Below are 20,527 nucleotides of genomic sequence, written 5' to 3'. Positions count from 1 at the left end.
CCAAGTTTTTTTTCAATTTGTTTTTTCAGGTGGCATTTTTCTGAAGTTGTTCATTGACACTTCCCAGCATTTCTGCAGATAAAATAGGTAAGTAGTAGAAATCAGATACCTTCATTATAACGGTTCTTTGGATACATTTTCCAGGGGGGTAGCAAATTACTTCTTGAAAAAGGTACGGTACTTCAAACTTTTAGATCTTGACCGGTAACACTAGTGTGTTTGTTTGTTTTTGTTTAGAAATACCTCTCAGATGATTGATTGTAAAAGACCCTGTAAAGGTTCTGTGACCATTTGTAAGCAAATTTCCGAGCTCTTCATAATGGGCATAGCTGACTCTGAGTTATCTTTCCTTCTGAGTTCTCTGTGGACCATTTCACCATTTTTACCATCTCTCTGTGAAAGGAGAAGTAAAGATGGCCAATTCATATTACCCAGTTTTATTACTTGATGACAGCTCAGGTAGAGGAATTGCCTAAATAAAAGTTGAAAACAGTTGACTAATAAGTGATGTGTGATTGAGTCTGTCAATTCTGATTTATAAAGGTTACTTTCGGAAAATGTTAGTAATAACAAATAGGGTTTGAGTAATCTCCTACAGTATGCGTTCAGGAAAACCAATTAAATAATTGTTTTAAAAGACTTTGATCCATCTCTGCTTCTAAAAAGGCAGACAGTTTTCAACTCAGTCCCCCAAGGCCCTTGTAATGAACTTGAGGATACAGCTCAGGCCAACAGAGCCAGTATGTGGTTCGAATGTGGGACCCACTGACATCCTGTCCAGAAGGTTCTGCCATATGCAATGAATTCACAGATTACTTTCACAGATGCCATCTCAACTGTGGAATGGAGATCTTTTTAGCTTATAGATTCTGGGGAAGGCAAAATTGCCCTTCTATCATGATTTGAACTATTGATTTCTGAAATGTTATTAACTTGTCTTAATAGCTACTATTGCTTGGCTTAGATTAGGAAGCTTGGGTTCTTTTTTTTTTTTAATGGGAACTGTAAACACCTGTGAGTTATGAAATAATTTGAGCAAAGTTCCTTTTCATGGGAAAGCCAGGGTTGACCCAAGATGGGTGGGTGTCTTGTGAAGGTTAATCATTGGCAGCTTATCAAACTGATAATCTTGAAATATCTGTTCCATTATTTATTTACTGGGAGTAGGTGAAACTGATTTTCTATTAATAAAGACTATTAATAAAAAATACATATCTTTTCCTGTATGTTGAAAATAAGGGATTTATTACTAATGTGACCTTCTGAACCAGGTGTTCATACGTCTGTTTAAAATTTGGTTAATAATAACACTCTGCCATGCATTGTTCCGGTCCAGATTTTCAGATGCCTGTTAGCCAGGTGACATTGGGGCTGGTAGTAAGGCCTGTTTTCACTCATACAGATCTACAAGGGAAAATATTCTCAGCAGAGACAGATCTGTGCTGGTGAGGAGTGTGTTTATTCCAACTCCCAGGCACTGTCTGTTTGAGTGGAAACAGGTCCAACTGCCATTTTGTCCATTATGTAAGGAGTCGCCTGTGAACCCCTGAGTTAAGTGGCTCCATATTTCCCATGTATTCCAATGATGATTTAGTCCCCCACTGTGGGTTTGTCACCCTGGATCACTGCCAGGCTGGCCTGTTTAATCCAGCTCTGGGGAGAAGCCAGTTCCATTCTGCCAGTGCCTTTAGGAGCTAAGTCTTGTTCATCCTTGAAATCCCCCTCTCCGAAGATTTAGCCAGATAAAACAGCTTGCGCGCGCTCTCTCTCTCTTTTTAAATTGTGAGTTCATCCCATACAAATGCAATGAAATTTAACCAACTCAGACACTGGAGTGGCCTTTCTGAAATAACAGCATGTGAATTATGAAGAAATCAGACTCCTCATATCATACCACCTTGTTGAAAGGTTGCTCTTGAACAAAGAGTCACCACAGTCTGAGGAGAGCCTGCCTTGAGGTGGTTCAAGGCTGAGAGTCCATCTCTGCTGGGCACAGACCTGGCTTGGGATTCCAGATATGGTGCCATTTCGCTGGATGACCTCAGGCATGTTCCTTTACCCGATGGAATGTCCATCTTTTTATGTGTGATTACCCCTTTTCCCTGGAATGCTTTGGAGGATTCAGTGAGGTAAAGATGCCATGTGTGTAGCGTTAGAGCAGCCACAAGTACCTTGTGCATGTCTTCCTGACATCAGGGACCTCGGAAGGTGCACTGGGTGTGGGATGGAGGAACTGCTCTGCCAGCTGTCTCTTCTGCCTCCTTGGTAGAGTGGCGGGGTCGTACCTGCTCTGTTAGGGCCTGCCTGCTCTGTGCACATTGTGAGAAATCTTTGAAAAGCGTGAATTGAGGGTGTGTACTTGATATTAGGGGGCTTCTATTGGGCAGGCTTTAAAAAAAAAAAAAATCTGGTCAGACTTTCTGGGCTTGAGTCCCAGCTCTACACCTTATAATTAGGTGTATGACCTTGAACAAGTTATTAACACCCTCTCTGGCTCTCACCTGTCTCATGGGATTGCTGGGAGATTAAATGATGTATTGTGTGTAGAGTGAGCCATATGGAACTAGCACCTAGTGAATCTCAATAAATATGCTCATAAATTCACCAGGACACAGGAAGGGAGGCAGGGAATCTGACTTGAAAAAATATCCATGGTTTTAAAATCTCTTTTGAGTTTGAACTTTGCCTTATTGAGCCGCCTTTTTGGGGGTGGGGTGGGGAGGGACTCCATCCAAGTTAACTTATTTAGATCAGGAAGGATCACCTTTTTCTTGAATAAGTTGAGAGTGACCTTATCCTCCAATGTGGGACTCCCTCATCAGAAGGGTTGAAGCATTGGGAGTTTTAGTCTTCTTTGGTTTTCACGAGTAAATGAATCTTTCCCCCCAGTACCAAATTTTCAATGAAATTGTCTCAGAAATGCATAAAAGTTTTCCAGTAACTGAATTAACTAACAGTTCTAAATTTTTTCTTTTCTTTTTCTTTTTTTTTTTTTTTTTAAGATTTTATTTATTTGACCGAGAGATCCCAAGTAGGCAGAGAGGCAGGCAGAGAGAGTGGGGTGGGGGTGGGGGTGGGGAGAAGCAGGCTCCCTGCTGAGCAGAGAACCTGATTCCTGGCTCCATCCCTGGACCCTGAGATCATTACCTGGGCTGAAGACAGAGGCTTAACCACTGAGCCACCCAGGCGCCCCAAATAAATAAAATCTTAAAAAAAAAAAAAAAAAAAAAAAGAATAGAAAAAGACAACACATGATCACATGATTACTAAGTGGATTTTGCCTTTAAAATGAAAAGCTGGGTTAACATTTGAGTATTCATAAAGGTAACTCATTGTGTCACAAAGTAAAAAATAAAAATGGAGACAACTTGGGCATTTAGATCTATTTTTTCAGCTGTACATTTTATATGGTTTTATCAGATCAGGTATTTCTGATGAAAACTTAGTGCCTGAATTGAGATATGCATTACTGCAAAGGACATAGAAGATTTTTGAAGTGTTAGTGTTAGGAAAAAAGGATGTAAAATATTTTTAATACTTTTTACACTGATTATATGTTGAAATGATAATATTTGGGATATATAGATTTAAATATATTATTAAAATTAATTTATTCTTTTTAAATGTTTTTACTACAAATTTAAATGCCGTACCTGCTCACATAATATTTCCATTGGGCATCGATGCTTTAGAAGATCCTTGAAAAAATGGGGTGATCTCTAAATTATTAAGTAAAATATAGTTTTTTCCAGTAGATTGTGAAGGTTATGAAAGTGAGGTTTTTTTCCTCCTTTTTAAAGTTTTTGTTCACAGTCTACAGTTTAGAGGACTATTTTTAAATATTCAAAATTGGAAAGAAAAAGAAAAGACACATAGCTGCTTTGTTATCGGGACCTTATGTCTTAGAGACCGAGGCTCCATTTTGATGTCTTTGCAGTATACCTTTCTGCTCCACTTCCTTCTGAAATGTGCCAAGGGAGACATTCACCACTACCCCGCCAGGATATGAACCCAAACACAACTTTCCAGCTACATGTTCTGCTTCTTTGATGATTGTTAATTTTTACATTTGATGCAGGTATGATGTTCCTAGGGTCACATTTTGACATGCTCCAGCAGATCAGTTTAGGAACTGTCATCCAGAAGAAAATGACCTTTAACTACCTAGAGAATTAACACTCTTCTTCTTACTTTGGTACCAGAAATATAGAGATGTATTCTCAAGGGATGTGTATGTATAAAACACGAGAAGAGAATCCATTTGGAATCATCCGTGTGTTTGTTTCTCATTCATGCCCTGGGTGACACTGAAGTATATCAGTATATCCTGAGGGGGAGGGAAGAGTATTTGACCGGGAATCCTGCTGGTCTGGGTTTGAATCCTGGTTGGTTCACAGGGGGATGGTGGTGAGCTTTCCTAACCTCTGATGCTCTTCCTGTGTAATTGGTGCCAACAAACACCAGCCACTCTCCTTGTCAACATTCTTCTGTTGTGTGTACTTGATCTGTACTTGATCTGTGACCACATGCCTTTGTGTGATAAACATGGTAAATGCATTGCCATCCTCAGACTTTCCCAGGCTGAGTAAATGAATGAGAGAGTTGACTTTCCAGTATCATTGTATTCAGGAATTAAACAGGATTGAGATGTCTGTATTAAATACAAGGCTTTATCACTTTTCATGAAGATCTGTAGCCCCCCGAAAGTGGCTTTTCCTTGGATAGAGTTTAATATGACATTGAGGTTTTTAAGTTCCAGGAACAAGAGTATAGGATTCATTTCCACCAGTAGCTTGGAAGTAGCTAATAGGAGAGGGTGTAATAGCCTTCTTCCTTTACTGGGGATAAATTAAATCAAATATATGATGTCTGGATAGGAACACGATAAAGTAAAAATAAGATTGTGGTTTTCAAGATTTTAAACAAGCAAATCAAAGGAATTGGATATATTAAAGACTTAAAGTGAAAGCAGTTCTTTTTCCACTTTTGTTGCTTGTATGTTGACGGCTTGCCTTTTTTCTGATAAATTTTGGCTGGACTGTGCAGTTTGACAGGAAAGTCCTAAGGATTCTTCTCAGTAGGGACAGAATGAGAAGTTGCTTCCCTTGGTGGACTGTGAACTTCTGAGAGCTGGTCTGAGTCTTCTATTATACCCTCAGGGCCCAAGACACTGTCTAGTGTGTAGTAGATGCTCAGTGAATATTGGTTGAATGGATGGAAGATAAATGTCTGTGCTTAGACCGTAGAGCTAATTTTATAACATCCTCTGACAAGAACTTGACTTCAGGCACTCTTGTAGGCTACACAGCATGGTGTCTTGAATGTTACATGCTCACTAAATATTGGCCAATTGGAGGAGTGAATGTAGGCTTAAGTTTGACTTCCAGTTTATAAGGGAGTTTGGGAATATGACCCATTTTTAATTTGGGAATCCACAAAGGTTCTTTTAAGCGGAGAAGCGAGGTAAGATATTAAAAAGGTATCATGGCTAATGGGTTGGCCAGAGGCTAGGAAATCAGTAGGAAGGTGCTGCTGGCAAGAAAGGTTCATGAAGGTGGGGAGGGAGGCTTCGGGAGGTCAGGTGGGCAGGGTTGCAGCTAACAGAATGAAGCACAGTCCTAGGGATGAGTGCCTGTGGGGTTAGCTTTGAGAGGAGCTGGGGCAGCCTTCTGTGTAGGAAGAGTAGTATTGCCAAAAATAAGCTTCAGCTATAAGGAAAGGATGGATGTTAAGAGAATTCTCATGTGCTGGCCTGAGGTCTTTGGAGAAGTAGAAATAGTCATCTTTGTCGGGGAGGATAGGTGAAGCTGGGGGTTCTTATGTTTCCCCGTGTGGAAGGGAGCTCTTCTCAGTGCTGATGTGGCGAAAACATCCATCTCCCTATGAAATCTGGGCCTCTCTAAAGGATTATTTGATGGAGAATTCAGGCCCCCCATCTGAGGGAGTAAGTCTACAAGGATGTTCTGGATCTCACATCAGTAAACATAGAGTTTTGCTCTGATCAAATGCTCAAGTTTGTGGAAAAGGATATATGTAGCTCCTCCGTCAGGTAGATGCGGTTCTTGTTGGTGCTTCTTTTGTTGTTTCATCTACACAAAGAAATGCCATGATCCTGAAATGGAAAGCTCTTTGATCTTCATGATCCACTTTATAAGCTGCTCCTCAAAAGGAAGGGGATGACCTTTCCTCATCTGAGTGAGTATACTTGGGGATGTCATAGAGGGATTTCTCTTGCTGTCTTTGTAAAACATATGTGTGCTTTTACATGAAGCTTGTTAATGTAGGTAAGTCATAGCTGTATAGGTTTTTCATCATTTCTCTGGTCACACCACAGCAGTCCCTGCTTATCACTAAAGAAGGCAGGCAGTAGGAGAGCTCTCAAGCCCCGAGATCCTGCCCTCATAAGCACTCTATTTGCTCTTTGAGATTTCATCATGACTTTCTGACCCAAACCAGCTTCTTTTCAATGAAATAATGATTTAATCTACATTTTGTTTTGGGTTAATTCAAGAGCCAAAATTAAGTTTTTGTAATATTTTCCCTTTCTTGTGTTCTCATACCAGTGGGAACCACTCTTCATACAGTGGTCCTGTCCTTCAAGACGCAAGAATCCCTTGTGCCACGGGCTAGCCACTCACTACGTCTCATAGAGTTAGGTGCCAGGCAGCCTGTAAAGATGGGATTGGCCCCCAGTCTCTGCACCTTACATTACCAGCCCAGAACAGCCTGTGAAAAAGTCTTAAGAGCTAATTGGCAAGCTCAGATGGACTTAGCAATGTACCTGATTTTGATCCAAATTATTCTATATACGCAGCCAAGTTGTTTTAGGAAATGGGCTCTTCCTGTCATTAACTCACAGCTTAGGTCATCTCTTTCATGTAGTGAAGGCAAATATGACTGAGAATTCACTTTAGAAATCTAGTGTGACTAATCTGAAAGAGCTGGTTCCTGTCTTGTTGCCTCATCAACATGTTTCTCTCTTCCTGCTTCATCCTCACACTGCATCCCTGATTCAGTTCAAGTTCTGTCCATTTTTCTGCTCATGTTCATGGGCTGGCTATGGCCTGCAAAGTCACAGCCAGCCTGGCATGGTGGTCATCTGCTTTCACGGACCTCTCCTTGTTACTCAAGCTCAGGGTAGCCAACTTACACCCCATGACAGGTACATTGAAGTCTTTACTTTGGGAAAACTGTCAGGCATTTCGGTGTAAAGTGGTTGTAGAAAAGGTCCCTTGGGCAAACACCCAGGAGTTGTGTTTTTCTCCAGCTGCTGTTACACGTGTGTATTTGTATTACCTACACACCTCAAAGCAGAGGTTGTTCTTCAGCCACTCAGTCTTCCCTAGTGCCTGGGACACTGGTATATTTGTGAAGTTGGGCAGCAAGCCTTATGTGCTGTCATTGCTGGACTAGAATTGCCAGAAGATGTTTATTTGTGTTTTCTACAGATTATCAAAATAATCCAGGTTCATACAGAAAAGTATACGTATGCAGGAGAAAAAAAAATTCGTCTCCCTAGATGTCACTGCTTCCACTCTGGTGGCCGAACTCCAAAGAGTGTCTCTTCTTGTATGTACATTGTTTTCTTGCCATAATTGAGTTCTTACTCTGTATACAACTTTACAGTCAGTTACTTTTTTGTTTTGTATGATACCGTATTCATTAACAAGAAACTTCTTGTTAAAGTTATTTTAGTGGTTGCAAATTGGTTCCTGTCTTGTTACCTTATCAACATGTTTCTCTCTTCCTGTTTCATCCTCAAACTGAATCCCTGATTCAGTTGAAATTCTATCCATTTTTCTGCTCATGTTCATGGCCTGAGAAACATGTTGATGAGGCAACAAGACAGGAATCAATTTGCAACCACTGAAATAACTTTAACAAGAAGCTTCTTGTTAATGAATACAGACGGTATCATATGAAACAAAAAAGTAACAGACTGTAAAGTTGTATGCAAAGTAAGAACTCAATTATGTTCATACCACAGTATCTGTGGTACATACTTATATCATTTTGACCTTCTGTTTTTAGCATTTGAGTTTTCTGATTTTTTAAAATCATTGAATATAAACTTCTACTGTCCTTCTATAGATACTTGTTCAGTTTTAAAAAATAGCTCCAGGAACATTGGGCTCTATCTGGCAGTAAGAGAGAGTGATTGTTTCAGCACACTGTCAGAATTCCTATCGAATCTTTACTGGTTTGGGAAGTAAGAATGGCACCTCACTTGAATTTTTGCTCTTTTTATTATTAATGAAATTCACTGATTTCATTAACAGAATAGCCATCTGTACTTTCTTTTTTATGATGATGTCCTTTTTTTGTTTTTTTAGGTGAAATTGTCATTTCTGACTGTTGGGATGTATATGATTTTGACCCGTGTTCTAGAAAGTTTTTATTAAGATGCATAACTTTGCACCTACTGTCATCTCAGTAATAGTTCATTGTATACAGAATTGTCCTTTATGGGAGATGAAATCGGGTGTGGCAGTGTCAAAGAAAACACACTTGGAAGTTCTCAAGTGACTTCTCAATTGGCACTGTCAGCATCTGGAAATTCAGCTGTACCCACGGAGCACCAGACCTGGTGGGCTCACTAGCCATCACCCTGCCTCCTGCCTTTCTCCTTCCCCTCTGCCTAGTCAGGGCACATGGTCTAGCTCATGTTCATGGAATAATAACAATTAACACCACATGCTGGCTCCTAATAAAGTGTTCACAGACCCTGTGAACTGATTCATACCTGCTTCTCCCTGGAGTTTCTTCTCAGACTGCTTAGCTGACTTTCCTCCCTTCTTCTTTACTATTGTTCCCAGGGACTCCTCTAGCCCCTTTCTTCCGTCTTTTCCCTTCATTCTCCAAATTATCTGGCCCACCCCATGACTTCAGCTGCCACTCACGGGCCAGACCTCCCCCCAGTCGAACCTCTCCTCAGGCTGCAGGCCCAGGGTCTTTCCCTGGAGTCCCACTGGCACTTAGAATGCATCATGCCCCCAAATAAACCTATTCCTTCACTCCCCCTGGGACTGTGGCCTGAATTCTCTCTCCCAGTAAAAAGGCCTCCAGTCCATCTACCAAGCCAGATACCTGGGCAGCATCTTGAGCCCCCTCTTTACCTCACTGCCCACATCCCACGAGTTACATGACGACCTTTCAGTTCTGCCTTTTTCATAACACTCCATCTGCATCCCTCTTCTTCCGCCCTGGTCCAGGCTACACTCCTGGAAGAAAAGAATGTGTGTTTTCCCAATTAGATGTAGTCTAAAAACAAAACAAAACAAAAACAGGTTTTCTAAAATTGGTATTTTACAGGGTATGGTATTTTAATGGAATATTTATGAATTTTTTATGTGTGACGTGAATCCTCATCCATGAATTTACCTTTTATAGAAACTTGAATTTGGTACCTACTTGCTTATTTGAAAGCAAAGCTTGCCTCAAATAATGTCTAATACATATTAGTCAAACAAGAGCCCCTGGACATTACTTTCTAGTGAAAGGGCTTTTGATTTGAGGGATTGACATTTTTTCTTTGGATCTTAATTATTTCCATATTGCAATATGTATTGTTTTTTTGTAATATTGGAATTATCTTTTATTAGCTAGCTTTTCAGCTTCACCTCCCCGGGAACTCAGGCAAGAAACATAAATATTTTCATAAGATTCTTTGGGGGAGTAAAATTAATATTTTTGAGAGTGAAATATGGTGAATTGTCTCCTAAGGATTGAAAGACTTTATTAAGATAGCAAAATATCCTTCCCCAGGGGTACGTTTTTTCAGGGCTTATTGGAAATATGGTGCTGGGAAGAATGAAAGGAAATTTAATGCCATGGAAGTTGAAACAGCCACTGAAATCCAGTCTGTTTTTAGAACACATATAACACACTAATTCCCAGATTTGAGACAGCTCTGTTCGCTTCCTGAGGCTATTGGGTTCATTATGACTCTAACACGGAAAGGTTCTTCAGCACGAAGATGCCATGATAGTGTTCTATTTACTGGGAAGATTTACTCCACTTGAATCCGGGGTGTCCCTGTACGTCTGCCTTCCCATATTGGTTATCAAACTGCTTCTGTGTTGGGACTTTCCTTAGATTGGCATTGTCCTGACCAGATCCTATGACTGGGATTCAAGCACAAGTAGGTTGTTGGGAGGTAATCCTGGAAAACATTAGTAAGGGAATAGGTTTGTGAACTAGTGAGGAGATGACAAACAATAAAGGGATGATTTTGAGTAAGTTGGGCTGTGGGCACCTGGGCCTGAGTTCCTGGTGAATTCTAGAGGGCATCCTTCAGAACCAGCCCATCAGAGGGCCCAGCAAGGGGGGAGAGGCTGCCTCCACCTCACTTCTATCATTGGCTGGTGGCTGCCCTCGAGGCCAGCACGGAAGGCCTGCTCTCTGCATGGGCAGTGGTCCCTGGTGCTTGCAGTGGGGACGTACCCTGGGGAGATGAGGAGTATGCACGGCCACCACGGTACCTGCAGAGCGCACTGTTTTAGCATTTTTAACAGTGATAGACGAGTTCCCTCAGAGACATCGCAGGTGGACTGAAACAAGTACATGCAACCATTGCTAGTAGAGTGTGAATTATATCCCGTGTCTGACAGATACTGTAGTGAATTTAAAATACTGAGAATTTGATATACCATTAATCCTGAAACAGGGACGGGAAGGATGTAGGGATGATCTCTGAGAGGAGTCTAGATGTTGATCCTAGAATGATACCTCGTGCCTCAGTAAAACACGCCGATAAGGCTTCGCAGTAACAGATGGAACTTCTGGGTTGTCAGGGCTTCTTACAGGGCCGAGGTTTCCTCATTGCTAATCCGCCTATAGAATTATAACTAGGCCCACGAGGAAATTATGTATTTTTTCCATGCACTCAGATCGGGAAGAAAACAAAAATCTGACGGAAATCTGTGGCCAGCCAAGTCTGAACAGAGCCATCGACGTTACTTTGGGAAATTCCTGGGGAAGGAAAGAAGGGGAATCCACGCTATTAGTGCACCTTAGAAACAACACTTCTCTGTTATTTTTTTGATTCCTCTTTTTTACACAACAGTCTTGAGGACACATCCTAAAATGGAAAATACCTTCTAATATCCTGCTGGCTCTTCTATGAGTGTCATATAGGGGACGAGTGGATACGATCTTGGAGCTGTCTGATATCTAATCATTCAGACCTGTTGTATGACAGTGGAGCAGTGAAGAGGAGGACAGTTTCCCTGTCCTCAGTGAGTTCCTGCTCCAGCCATGAGAGGATGAGCAGAGAAGTCACTGCTTCTACGATAAATGAATAATATTGGAGACAGAGGACAGAACAATTAATTCTGACTTTTGTGGAGGGCATTCCAGAAGCTGTGACATTTGAGTTGGGCCATAAAAATAATGAGGTTTCACTAAGGCATGAAGGAAGGGATTGGCTTCCAGGTGGGGACGAGTGTGGATGGAGGCCAGGGGCCTGGAAGTGCCAAGTGTGGCCAGGGCGCGGTGAGTGGTGGTGTGGTACACGGTGTCGTGAGACTGGACCTGCAGGCAGGAAAAGGCAGCTTGTCCAAGTCCTGGGGGCCTTGCCACTGCCTCCACTGTCCCTCCCGTACCATCAGAACACAGATGGCATTTACAGCCGAATCTCTTCTGTCCCCTCCAGTTTCCCTAGCAAACATCCTGCCATCATAGAAATAACATATGGTGATGAACGGAGCTGGTAAAACCTGTATGGGGCTCAGAGTTCCACAGATGCAGTCTTCTGAACGTGAAATGAAGATGTCGTGCTTGGTGGCTGATCTGTGATCCTGAATGGCCTATGGATGCCTTGTCGATGGGGAAATGTACCTGCTTCACACCGGGGGTCAGAATCAGATCTATCCTTGTCCTCTCTGGGCCATGTATTTTCTCTCACTGCAGCAAACCCAAGTGTTCTGTATTTCTGAAAATACCTCCCTATATGTAATAGAATATAGAATTGTTAGTGCTTATCTTTTCCTAATTTCCCCCCTTCTCTGCTCTCGCTGTCTCACTCACTGCATTAGTGTGCTGGTGCTTTAGGCTGTGCTCTTAGAATCCCTCAGTGCGTGGACTGAGAAAGGGAACAAAGTCGTAAGTTGGCTGCAGGTTTTCTCCCATATCCCATGGAGCAGCTAAACCCTGTGGTTGTCATTTTTGTCCTTTGTTTCTAATGCAGTAGCTACGTTGGTGGAGAGAAAGAGCATTCAATGTGGTGTGTCCACATCCTGGGGCCGTTTCTCAGGGTGAATTAGGAGCAGGAGCTGAAACGGACTCCCAGATGCATCTCTAGGAACCCTGAGGAAGTTGGTCCATTACCCTCTCGCCAGATCCTTGCACTGGCCTCTTGCTGTTAAAATTTAAGCTTGCATGTCATCCATCCACTCTCAGAAAGGCTCTCCAAGGGGCTGTGCTGTCTGTGGAGCTCCTTTGGCCAGTCACCTTGTTTATTTCTTAGACTGACCAGTGTGCTCAGGATTCTGTCTCCCTTAGGAATTCTGCCTTCCTCTTTCATCACACATGGAGTGTTTTTTCCCATGGAATTCCCCTCATTTGTCTGTAGATTCACTTTTATCCCATCCTTTGAAACCACCTTCAGGCTTCCAGGCGATGTTTCCCTGATGATTTCACAGCAGAAGACAAAGACTTACAAGCTTCTGATGCCAAAGAAAGAAAATCCTGAGATGTCTTGAGTCCGATTTAGTAAATTGGCCCCTGACAGCTGTGTGTCTTTGGGTGAATCACTGTCCTTTAGTGAATGAATATAAGAATAATCAGTTCTGAGAAACTTCTCGCAGCCACATGCGTGGATTCTTCTCTCTACCCCTTGTCATTTGCTCTCCCTGATACAAGAGAAAATACAAAAGTAAATAGGATATTTTTTCAGTTTTGTATTTAGCACTTTGTAATCCAGCATTGCCATGTGCCTTCCCTGTGCACTGTACTCTGTGTGCAGGGACTGTGCCAGGGGTTTGGTTCTTGAATTTGAGGACAACGCCCTTTCTCCTAGTTTCACAAGTGCATGCATCTCAACGGTCCTAGATTGTGATTTGACTTGGCCAGCCCGCATGAGTCTTCAGTCACCACTGGAACAGTTGTGGTCTCATGGCCAGAGCACTGGGGACCATTTTTCCCTGTATCATTGCTATTGAAACTGCCAATGGAGAACCTGGTTTTGAGGATGGATGAGCTTTTTCTTTCTGATTGAGCAGAAAATGATACAGGAGGGTACAGATTTATGGGAGGGTATAGGTTGGTGACCAATAGGCAGGTAAGAAGTAGAATAGTTCTTCATCACCTTCTGTGGCTTTCAGTTTTATAACCTACCTCAGGACTCACAGTCATGGTTGCCCCTTCCATGTGTTAGGAGTGTTCTGGAAACATATGTGACATTTCTGGGATGTTTCTTAGTTCATCAAGAACAAAGCGGGCAAAACCAGAACTATTCCCAAAATTCAGGATTCGTGACCAAGGTTTCTTTGGCTTCTAGAAGGTTATTTGTTCATTGTTAAGCAAGATTTATTTTTATTGTGGGACTTTTCAGAGACTTTAACATGGTAACCTATACTGCAGCTTTTCAAGGGTGGTCTATAGGATTCGACATCTGTTCTGGGATCCATTTGGTCAAGAGCACCCGTGACCACTGTCCAGAAGTCATGTCACTTTGACACCCTTGGAGGATGCTGACATGTGGTAGACTTGAAACTGTCCCAAATCCTTTTTTTGCTCTTCTCATCCATAACTGTGGCCTTCTTTCCCTCCCCCTTGAAGCTGGACTGGCCTTCTTACTCACTCGGAGTGATAGATGCAGCATAAGCATTATGTGAGTTCCAGAGCCTAGACCTCAGGAGGTCTGGCAGCTTCTGCCTTTGCCCTGTTGGGACTCTGCCTTGAGACTTGCATGGAAGGAAGCCAGTTGGGCCTGCAGGAGGATGAGAGGCCCATGGCGGAGAGCTGCAGTGCTGCCAGCAGTGGGCAGCCTTAACAGCCGTGTGTGTGAATGAAGTCTCAGTGGGCCCTCTAGCGTGGCTGACCCAGCTGAGAGCAGCACGCCCCTGAGCCAGGGCAAAACCAGCAGAGGAACTGCCTGACGGCGCACGGAATCATGGGAAATACGAGGTCGTTGTTCGAAGCCACTACATTTTGAGGAGCTTTGTCACACAGCAATAGTTAACAGGGATACCGACTTAACAGTAACCACCCAATTAAAAACTGAAATGAGACCAAAAAAATGTGGTGGTTTATCTCATCAGATGCTTTCTGTGAGGCTTTTCTGGCTTAAAATGAAATTTCTGAACAGGGATTTTCTAGAAACCTGAGTCAAGTGAGTAGTTGAAACGTATTTGGCGTAGGATTAACACCACCAGAAAGTGGCACCCGGTCCCAGTGTAGGTGACCCCGCGCAGCTGGTTCCTCAGGAAGACGGTGAGAGGGGATGATGGGGAGGTCATAGCCATCCCACATGCTATTGGCGACATTCTTCTGAGGCCTGTCTGATGGCTATCTCTGAGGTGACCAGGGTCACTTGGGGCTCATTCTTTCAGCCTCATAATTAGATCCAAGCAGACACAGCTTCGGATGCAGCCCATCTGCTCCCCTCGCTGGCCAGCTGTGGGGATGGGAGACCTTGCCAGTGTTCCAGCCATCCAACAGGTGTAATCTCCCAGGAGCAGATCTGATTAGCAGATGTCGAAGGCCCCAGTAGATGAAGAAACTAAGAGGCCCGGGGCAGTGTCCCTGGCTGAGGCCTGATTGCTGAGTGCCCTGGGGTGGGCAGGGAGTGGGCGGCAGCCCTGCATCCTGGGCTGTCACTTCCACCATCTCTTTAATGCCCTGGGGCCAGGCCGGGCTGTTCACATGGAAGCCGGGACTTCAGGCTCACAGTGGCAGCCAGGACTACCAGGCCCAGCCAGGCAGGGCCACATCATTAGCTACGCCCCAGGCCTTGACAGGCTTGCAGGGGAGGATTGTTGCCGTCAGGCTATGGCCACGCTGGCCACAGTGAGTTGGGGAGAAGCAGAAGGTTCTGGGAATCATGGGAGTTGGAGCTGGAAAAGACCCACTTGGTCTTCAAGCCTCTTCCTCCGTCATGGCCTAATCATTCCCCCTGGGATACTCCGGAGCAGTTTGTAAAATCTGTTTCCGAATGACTCAGGCTGGGAGTCTTCCAGCCATTCCCTTGGGAGATGGAGCGGCTTTTTCTGTGGAGGAAGTATTTTCTCCCTATTGGTTGGGATCTTTTGTTCGTTGGGTCCAACCCCATCGCTCCTGGCTGGTCTCCCTCAGACCACCCTGAGCAAGTCTCCCTCTACCTCTTGCCTTCCCACAGTTAAATCTATGTCATGCTTCCGCTGAGCAACCGCTGCTGTTGAACTGAGGAGGAGGGGTCTGCTTCTCGGTCTTGGCGCTTTCCAAGTGATGACTTTCTCCAGCTGCTTCAGCGTTCCCATTCCCCTACTCTGAATTTCTCTCTAATTTTTTCCTCCCTGTAACATTTCATATGTGTGGAGACCATGTGGTACTTCATAAGCCCTGTAAGGGTGTATATTTCAGCACGAGAGTAGCCTATTCATTGAACATTTTTCAAACATTCTTCTGAACCTTTGCTAGATGGGACTGACCTTGGCTTATATGTCATGGACTAAAGGGTGGAACCAAATGTAAGTGGAAGATGGCTCCTCCAGAAGCCAGGAATAATGACAACGTGCATCGTACGTACTGGTCAGCACAGCCACGTGAGCACTGTGGTCCTACGGCGTTTCTTTTGGGGGAGTGGCTATAAGTCAGCGTACAGTCTAGTCAAAGACAGTAAGAGTCTGTGTATCTGCACAGACCACAGCCATGTTGGGAACGTTTAGTAAGAAAGGGATCGTGGTTTTGTGGGTCTCTGACTTTGTTATTACTGACGGAGCTAGGAGATGAAAAGCCAGAACTCACCAGGGAGACTCAAGTTCAGCCCACATGGTGTTTAGAGGCTCTGAGATCCAAACTGGAAGTGTGGTTTGGATCCAAGCTTACACTGAGCATCTTCCACAGAGGTTGGCTGTTGCTACAGTTCCTAGAGGCGTTTTAGGGGCTGCTGGAGGTGATGGTGGTCATGGAGGCAAGGTGGCCCTGGTCAACTCCTGTTTTATAATCAGCCCCAGCTCTGCTTCTAGCTGGTTTGTGAACGCATCTAGGGTTGCCTGTCAGATTCTGTTTGATAAACAGCGTTCCATGCTCAAAAAGAAAGTTTGCAAACCACAGGTTCAGAGGACTGACTTCTAGTAAAAACAAACACAGAGAGAAGCCTCTTTAGCTAAGCAACTAACGATTACATTTCTGGGATCCACATAGATCAATCCACAGACATTTGGAAGCAGCAAAAAGCAAAGAACTAAACAAATAGACATTTCTGTGTAACTACTGTGTCATCAGGAAACTCTTTGTCAGTATAAACAGAACGTGTAGACTGTGACCTTGAAGTGGCAAGGGGAACAAGAGGCCAGTTATGGTCATATGTGCAGTAACCTGCACATATTGTGTCGCTCTTAAGTAAGTAAGGACCAGCGGGCCCTGGAGTTGAGGTTAGTAAGAACCACATGATAAAAGCAACTGGACACTGTTCCTCAAGATGAATCATCCATGCTAGGAAATGTATATTCTTTTATCTCCATTTCACACATGGGGAAACTGAGGCCCAGAGACTAATTTGCCTAAGGTCACACAGCTGATAAAGTGATAGTGCTGGGGAGGGGTCCCTTGGGCTAGAATTTATGTCCTTAAATGTTTCACTATATTGCCTTTGTTCTGTTAATCCCTTTTTAAATTTTTATCTTGGTGTGTGTGCATGTGTATGCATGTATGCATATTTTTTCTTCCTAATGGTTTTGGTGAGTGGAGTATGCAAGGATACCTGGTTTGAGAAAATGTCTTTTTTTTTTATCATAATTACAACTTTATGGTCATTTCAGTCAAAGTTCACTCCATATAAAATTGAAATTTAGTGTTACATGTAAACAGTCCTCATTGATGGAAAAAAGAATGGAGAGGAAAGGAGCCAGTAGTCTAACTTTAACTGTGTGTACTAATACTGAGCAGGCATGTGCAGCTCTAGAAGTATGTTTGTGCCTGGATTTAGTGGCTCACAGACTCATGCAAATTTTTATTGGTGCAGTAGAGATCAGAACTATTGAAGCCCATTGCTAAGACAGATGGGAATAACGTTTCACAGGTTTTAAGGTTTTAAGTGCAGGTGGCTTCTCTCAGATTCCTTAGTTTCTCCGGTTCATCCTCTGTATCATGGCCTTCACAAACTCTGGGTAAGGAGAGGTCTCTTTTTGGGTGTCTGCTCTTGCCTTAGTTCATGGCCTTCCAAAAACACACAAACCTATTCCTTACTCTGGCCAATAACCAGATTGTTCAAGCAAGTGTGTTGGGTTCTGCAGAAACTTCTCTGTGGTCCATTGACTCTGGAGCAAAGTAGGTCCCCTAAAGAGTGAATATAACAAGCATTTAGTTTTGTTTTAATAGGTGCATTTGGAAAAGCTAGAACTGTTGGTAAGACCATTTCACAGCACATCCAGGTGGCTTGAATGGTCTGCCTCCACGCATCACAGTTTTAAACAAGACGAGAGCTTGTAGTGCATTTCTCTCCTGGAGCAAGTGAGGCCCTCAGGGAGAAACATGAACTTCTGTGGGTGCTTAGGAAGTATTGAGCAGTAACTCTCTCAGGCCACGAGGGCCCTGTTAGCCTAGCAGAAATTTATGAACAGTGCCCTGGTGGCTTACACAAGTTCATTTTCTTTCCCAAGTGCCTGGCTCACTTCCTGAGAGTAATGTTTTCATCGAAGGATTCGACCGTCTAATCTTTGCAGAGATGGGGCTGAGAAATCCCACTGTTGATTCTGTAGCAGATGACAATGACTTTGCTGGATTAGGGCCTTCGAAGTGGCCTCCTGATGGGGCATATTGCTGAAAGGGGACATGGAGAAAAAGTTGCTGAACTACAGAGTTGTATCTGATCTCATGGAACAGTGATCTGAGCTCTTTTGAGACTTGCTGGAGTTGGGCGCTCAGAAGCGTCGGACCCGACGGCCTGTGAACGTGAAGCTGCCTCGCGGTGATGGGCAGCTTGTCAGGGGGTTCCAAAACATCTGTTCCAAAGAGCGCGGTTGAGATTCCTACAGGGGGGTATTTCCATTCATTGTCCATGAGAAACAAGAGTGAGTGGGTGTGAGTGAGACACAGATCAGGAGGAAATGAGTCTGTTCTCCACTTGGGATTATCATGCAGATGAATTCCATATTTTGGTTAGGGAATGTTTTCTTTTAGAAAAAGGAAGACAAAGAAAAGTTCAGATTCTGACCCAGTTACTGAAAAGCAGACTAAGAGGCAGTTAGTTAACTGGCTGCCCAAACAGTGGCTTCAGTGGTTGTCTTTGTTTTTGTGGTGTGTGTGCGTGTGTGTGTGCGTGCGTGCATGTGTGCATGCACGCATGCCAGACTACGGCCCAGCGCTTCCTAACACACTTTTCTGCTATTGGACTGACTTCCCCCACCAAGGTGGCCTGGCCTCACCAGAACCAGCTACTCTGAAACTGCAATAGTCAGCAGAGCCATGGGTCCCCACTGCATCTGCACGTGCCCGTGACTTGAGGGTTCAGACAAATGATGCATATTCATCCTGTTGACAAAAGTCATAAGAGAGGTTTTCCTGACTAATTCTTCTCTGGGAAACGGTAGCCCCATACATAAGAAGGCAGCTTCCGACTTTGATTTGGAGATTTTACATGCCCACCCTGTGCCCTATGACGTAAGTCCAGGAATGGAGAGGATCAGTTGCCCTTTGCTCTCTATCCAAAATGTGCTAACTGACGATTCCAAACTAAAACTAAAAGTCTGAGCTCTGTTTTACCTCCCAGGTGTCATTCAGTGGGTCGTTACTGGGCACCTGCTGTGTGCACTAGATGCTGGGGAGGTCGTGGTGGAGTCAGGGAGACACTCCTGGTCCCTGCCCTCTGGAGTTGGCTGTTTGCAGTAGACTGGGAAGGAGGCCTTCACAGCTTGGGGGCGTGAAGCAAGGGAGGTACAATGTCTAGAAGAGAGCTACCCAAGGGGCTGCGCAGAGCCCAGAACAGGAAACTCCACTGGCACAACAAACGTCTCCCCCTCATCCCTACCTCAGCACTGGTGGGTGGTCAGTGATTTTCCTCAGCCACTCTCAGCGCTTCCCACGGGTCCCAGACCAGTCCTCTGTGCTGCCTTTTCAGCCCCTTGCAAGACCAAGGGCCGAGTGCTTGCTGCCTGGCCCCTGGAGGTGGGTCTGCCCTTAGCATCCCAGCCTGGAATTGAAAGAGACAAAGGCGGTGACAGACTCCCTCTCAACCCTCTCCCTCCCTGCCCCGTTAACCCCTCCCCCAGTCACATTTTCTATCCTCAGTATACCTACAGCGATGGCTTCATGCCTCTTCCTGAACCTCCTGAGACGTTGTCCTTCTTGGCACTGTGCTGATCTTCTTGTCTCGGGCCCCCAGCTATGTGTATCTGAAAGGGACTCTCTGGCTGAGGAGAAACGCTTTCTCCCCCTGTATCTGGGAAGCCAGCCCTGGAGTTTGAGGCCTCTGTCTGAAGGTCAAAGCTATGGCCATGACTGTCCTGCTATTCTCTGCTCTCTCAGAGGGGCAGCAAAGGAAGGTGGGAAGCATGGGAAACTGCCATCCCACTGTCCCAGTGCCCCAGCAAGGTCTGTGGATACCTGCCACCCCTGCTGCAGGCAGAAACAGGGCTCTAGGCAGGTCCCCAAGGCACTTACTGAGCAGGCGCTGAGTGTGCAATCCCATGGGCATGTTAATGAGTCCGGTTAGGATTCAGAGCTCAAGAAGCTCGCGAGACTCTCCAGGAAGGGAAGGAAGATGTTCTCTTAAACGCACCATGCTGTAGAAAGTGCTGTGCCTTTGAAGGGGTACAGATAAAGACTGGTCCCATTCGGTGGGATCAAATAGTCTGAAAGGAAAGTCTTCCGTGGAAGAGATGTCACCAGAGCTAGACCTTGAAGAACAGAGGGGTGGTGGCCCTGTGCAGGGGAAGGGTGCAGAGACCACAGCACTGAGGTGGACACCTGCTGGCAGCCCACCTGGCTGGAGCTCAAAGGGCAGCAGGGAGAGGCTGAGATGTGTTCTTTGTTTCCCGGCACACACACACACAGGCCGCAGCAAGGAAGAGCCCAGCAGGGCGATTCCTGGAAGTCTCAGGAAGCGATTTGCAAGCTCCCTTTGCTGGTAGGTTCCATAGAGGGACAAAGCAAGTGGGTTTGGCAGCTCCATAAAGACTGCCCTGCTGGGCCCATAGCAGTGGTTGCTGTTCAGAAACCTGAGCCTCTCAGGGGACCCTACTAGAGAAAGCATGCTCTGGGGTAACGTGAGGTCCCTTAGAGATTGTTCACTTCTTTTTTCCTGATGGCAAATCAGAGCCATCACACAATGCTGGAGAATTTATTTCCCAAGGATGTGGAAGTAGTTGCCCAAAAACTTTAACTACAA

General features: G+C 44.5%; 1 protein-coding gene across 7 annotated transcripts in view; it reads left to right on the top strand.

The window, feature by feature from the left end:
- The window catches only part of LHFPL2 (LHFPL tetraspan subfamily member 2), a 155,459-nt gene that overhangs the window by 75,877 nt on the left and 59,055 nt on the right, over positions 1-20,527 (top strand). For 5 of the 7 annotated variants that reach the window (XM_059175309.1, XM_059175310.1, XM_059175311.1 and 2 more), the window contains one exon: positions 30-87. The gene's annotated coding sequence lies outside the window, so the exon portion shown is untranslated. Of the gene's footprint in view, positions 1-29; positions 88-237; positions 2,713-11,653; positions 12,047-20,527 lie in introns of those variants that run through there. The other 2 variants (XR_009354034.1, XR_009354033.1) reach the window with 2 other exon arrangements.

Source organism: Mustela lutreola, chromosome 5 (assembly GCF_030435805.1).
Source record: "Mustela lutreola isolate mMusLut2 chromosome 5, mMusLut2.pri, whole genome shotgun sequence".
Classification (NCBI taxonomy): domain Eukaryota; kingdom Metazoa; phylum Chordata; class Mammalia; order Carnivora; family Mustelidae; genus Mustela; species Mustela lutreola.
Note: the sequence above shows the minus strand (reverse complement) of the source record. Positions and strands in the feature narration are given on the sequence as shown.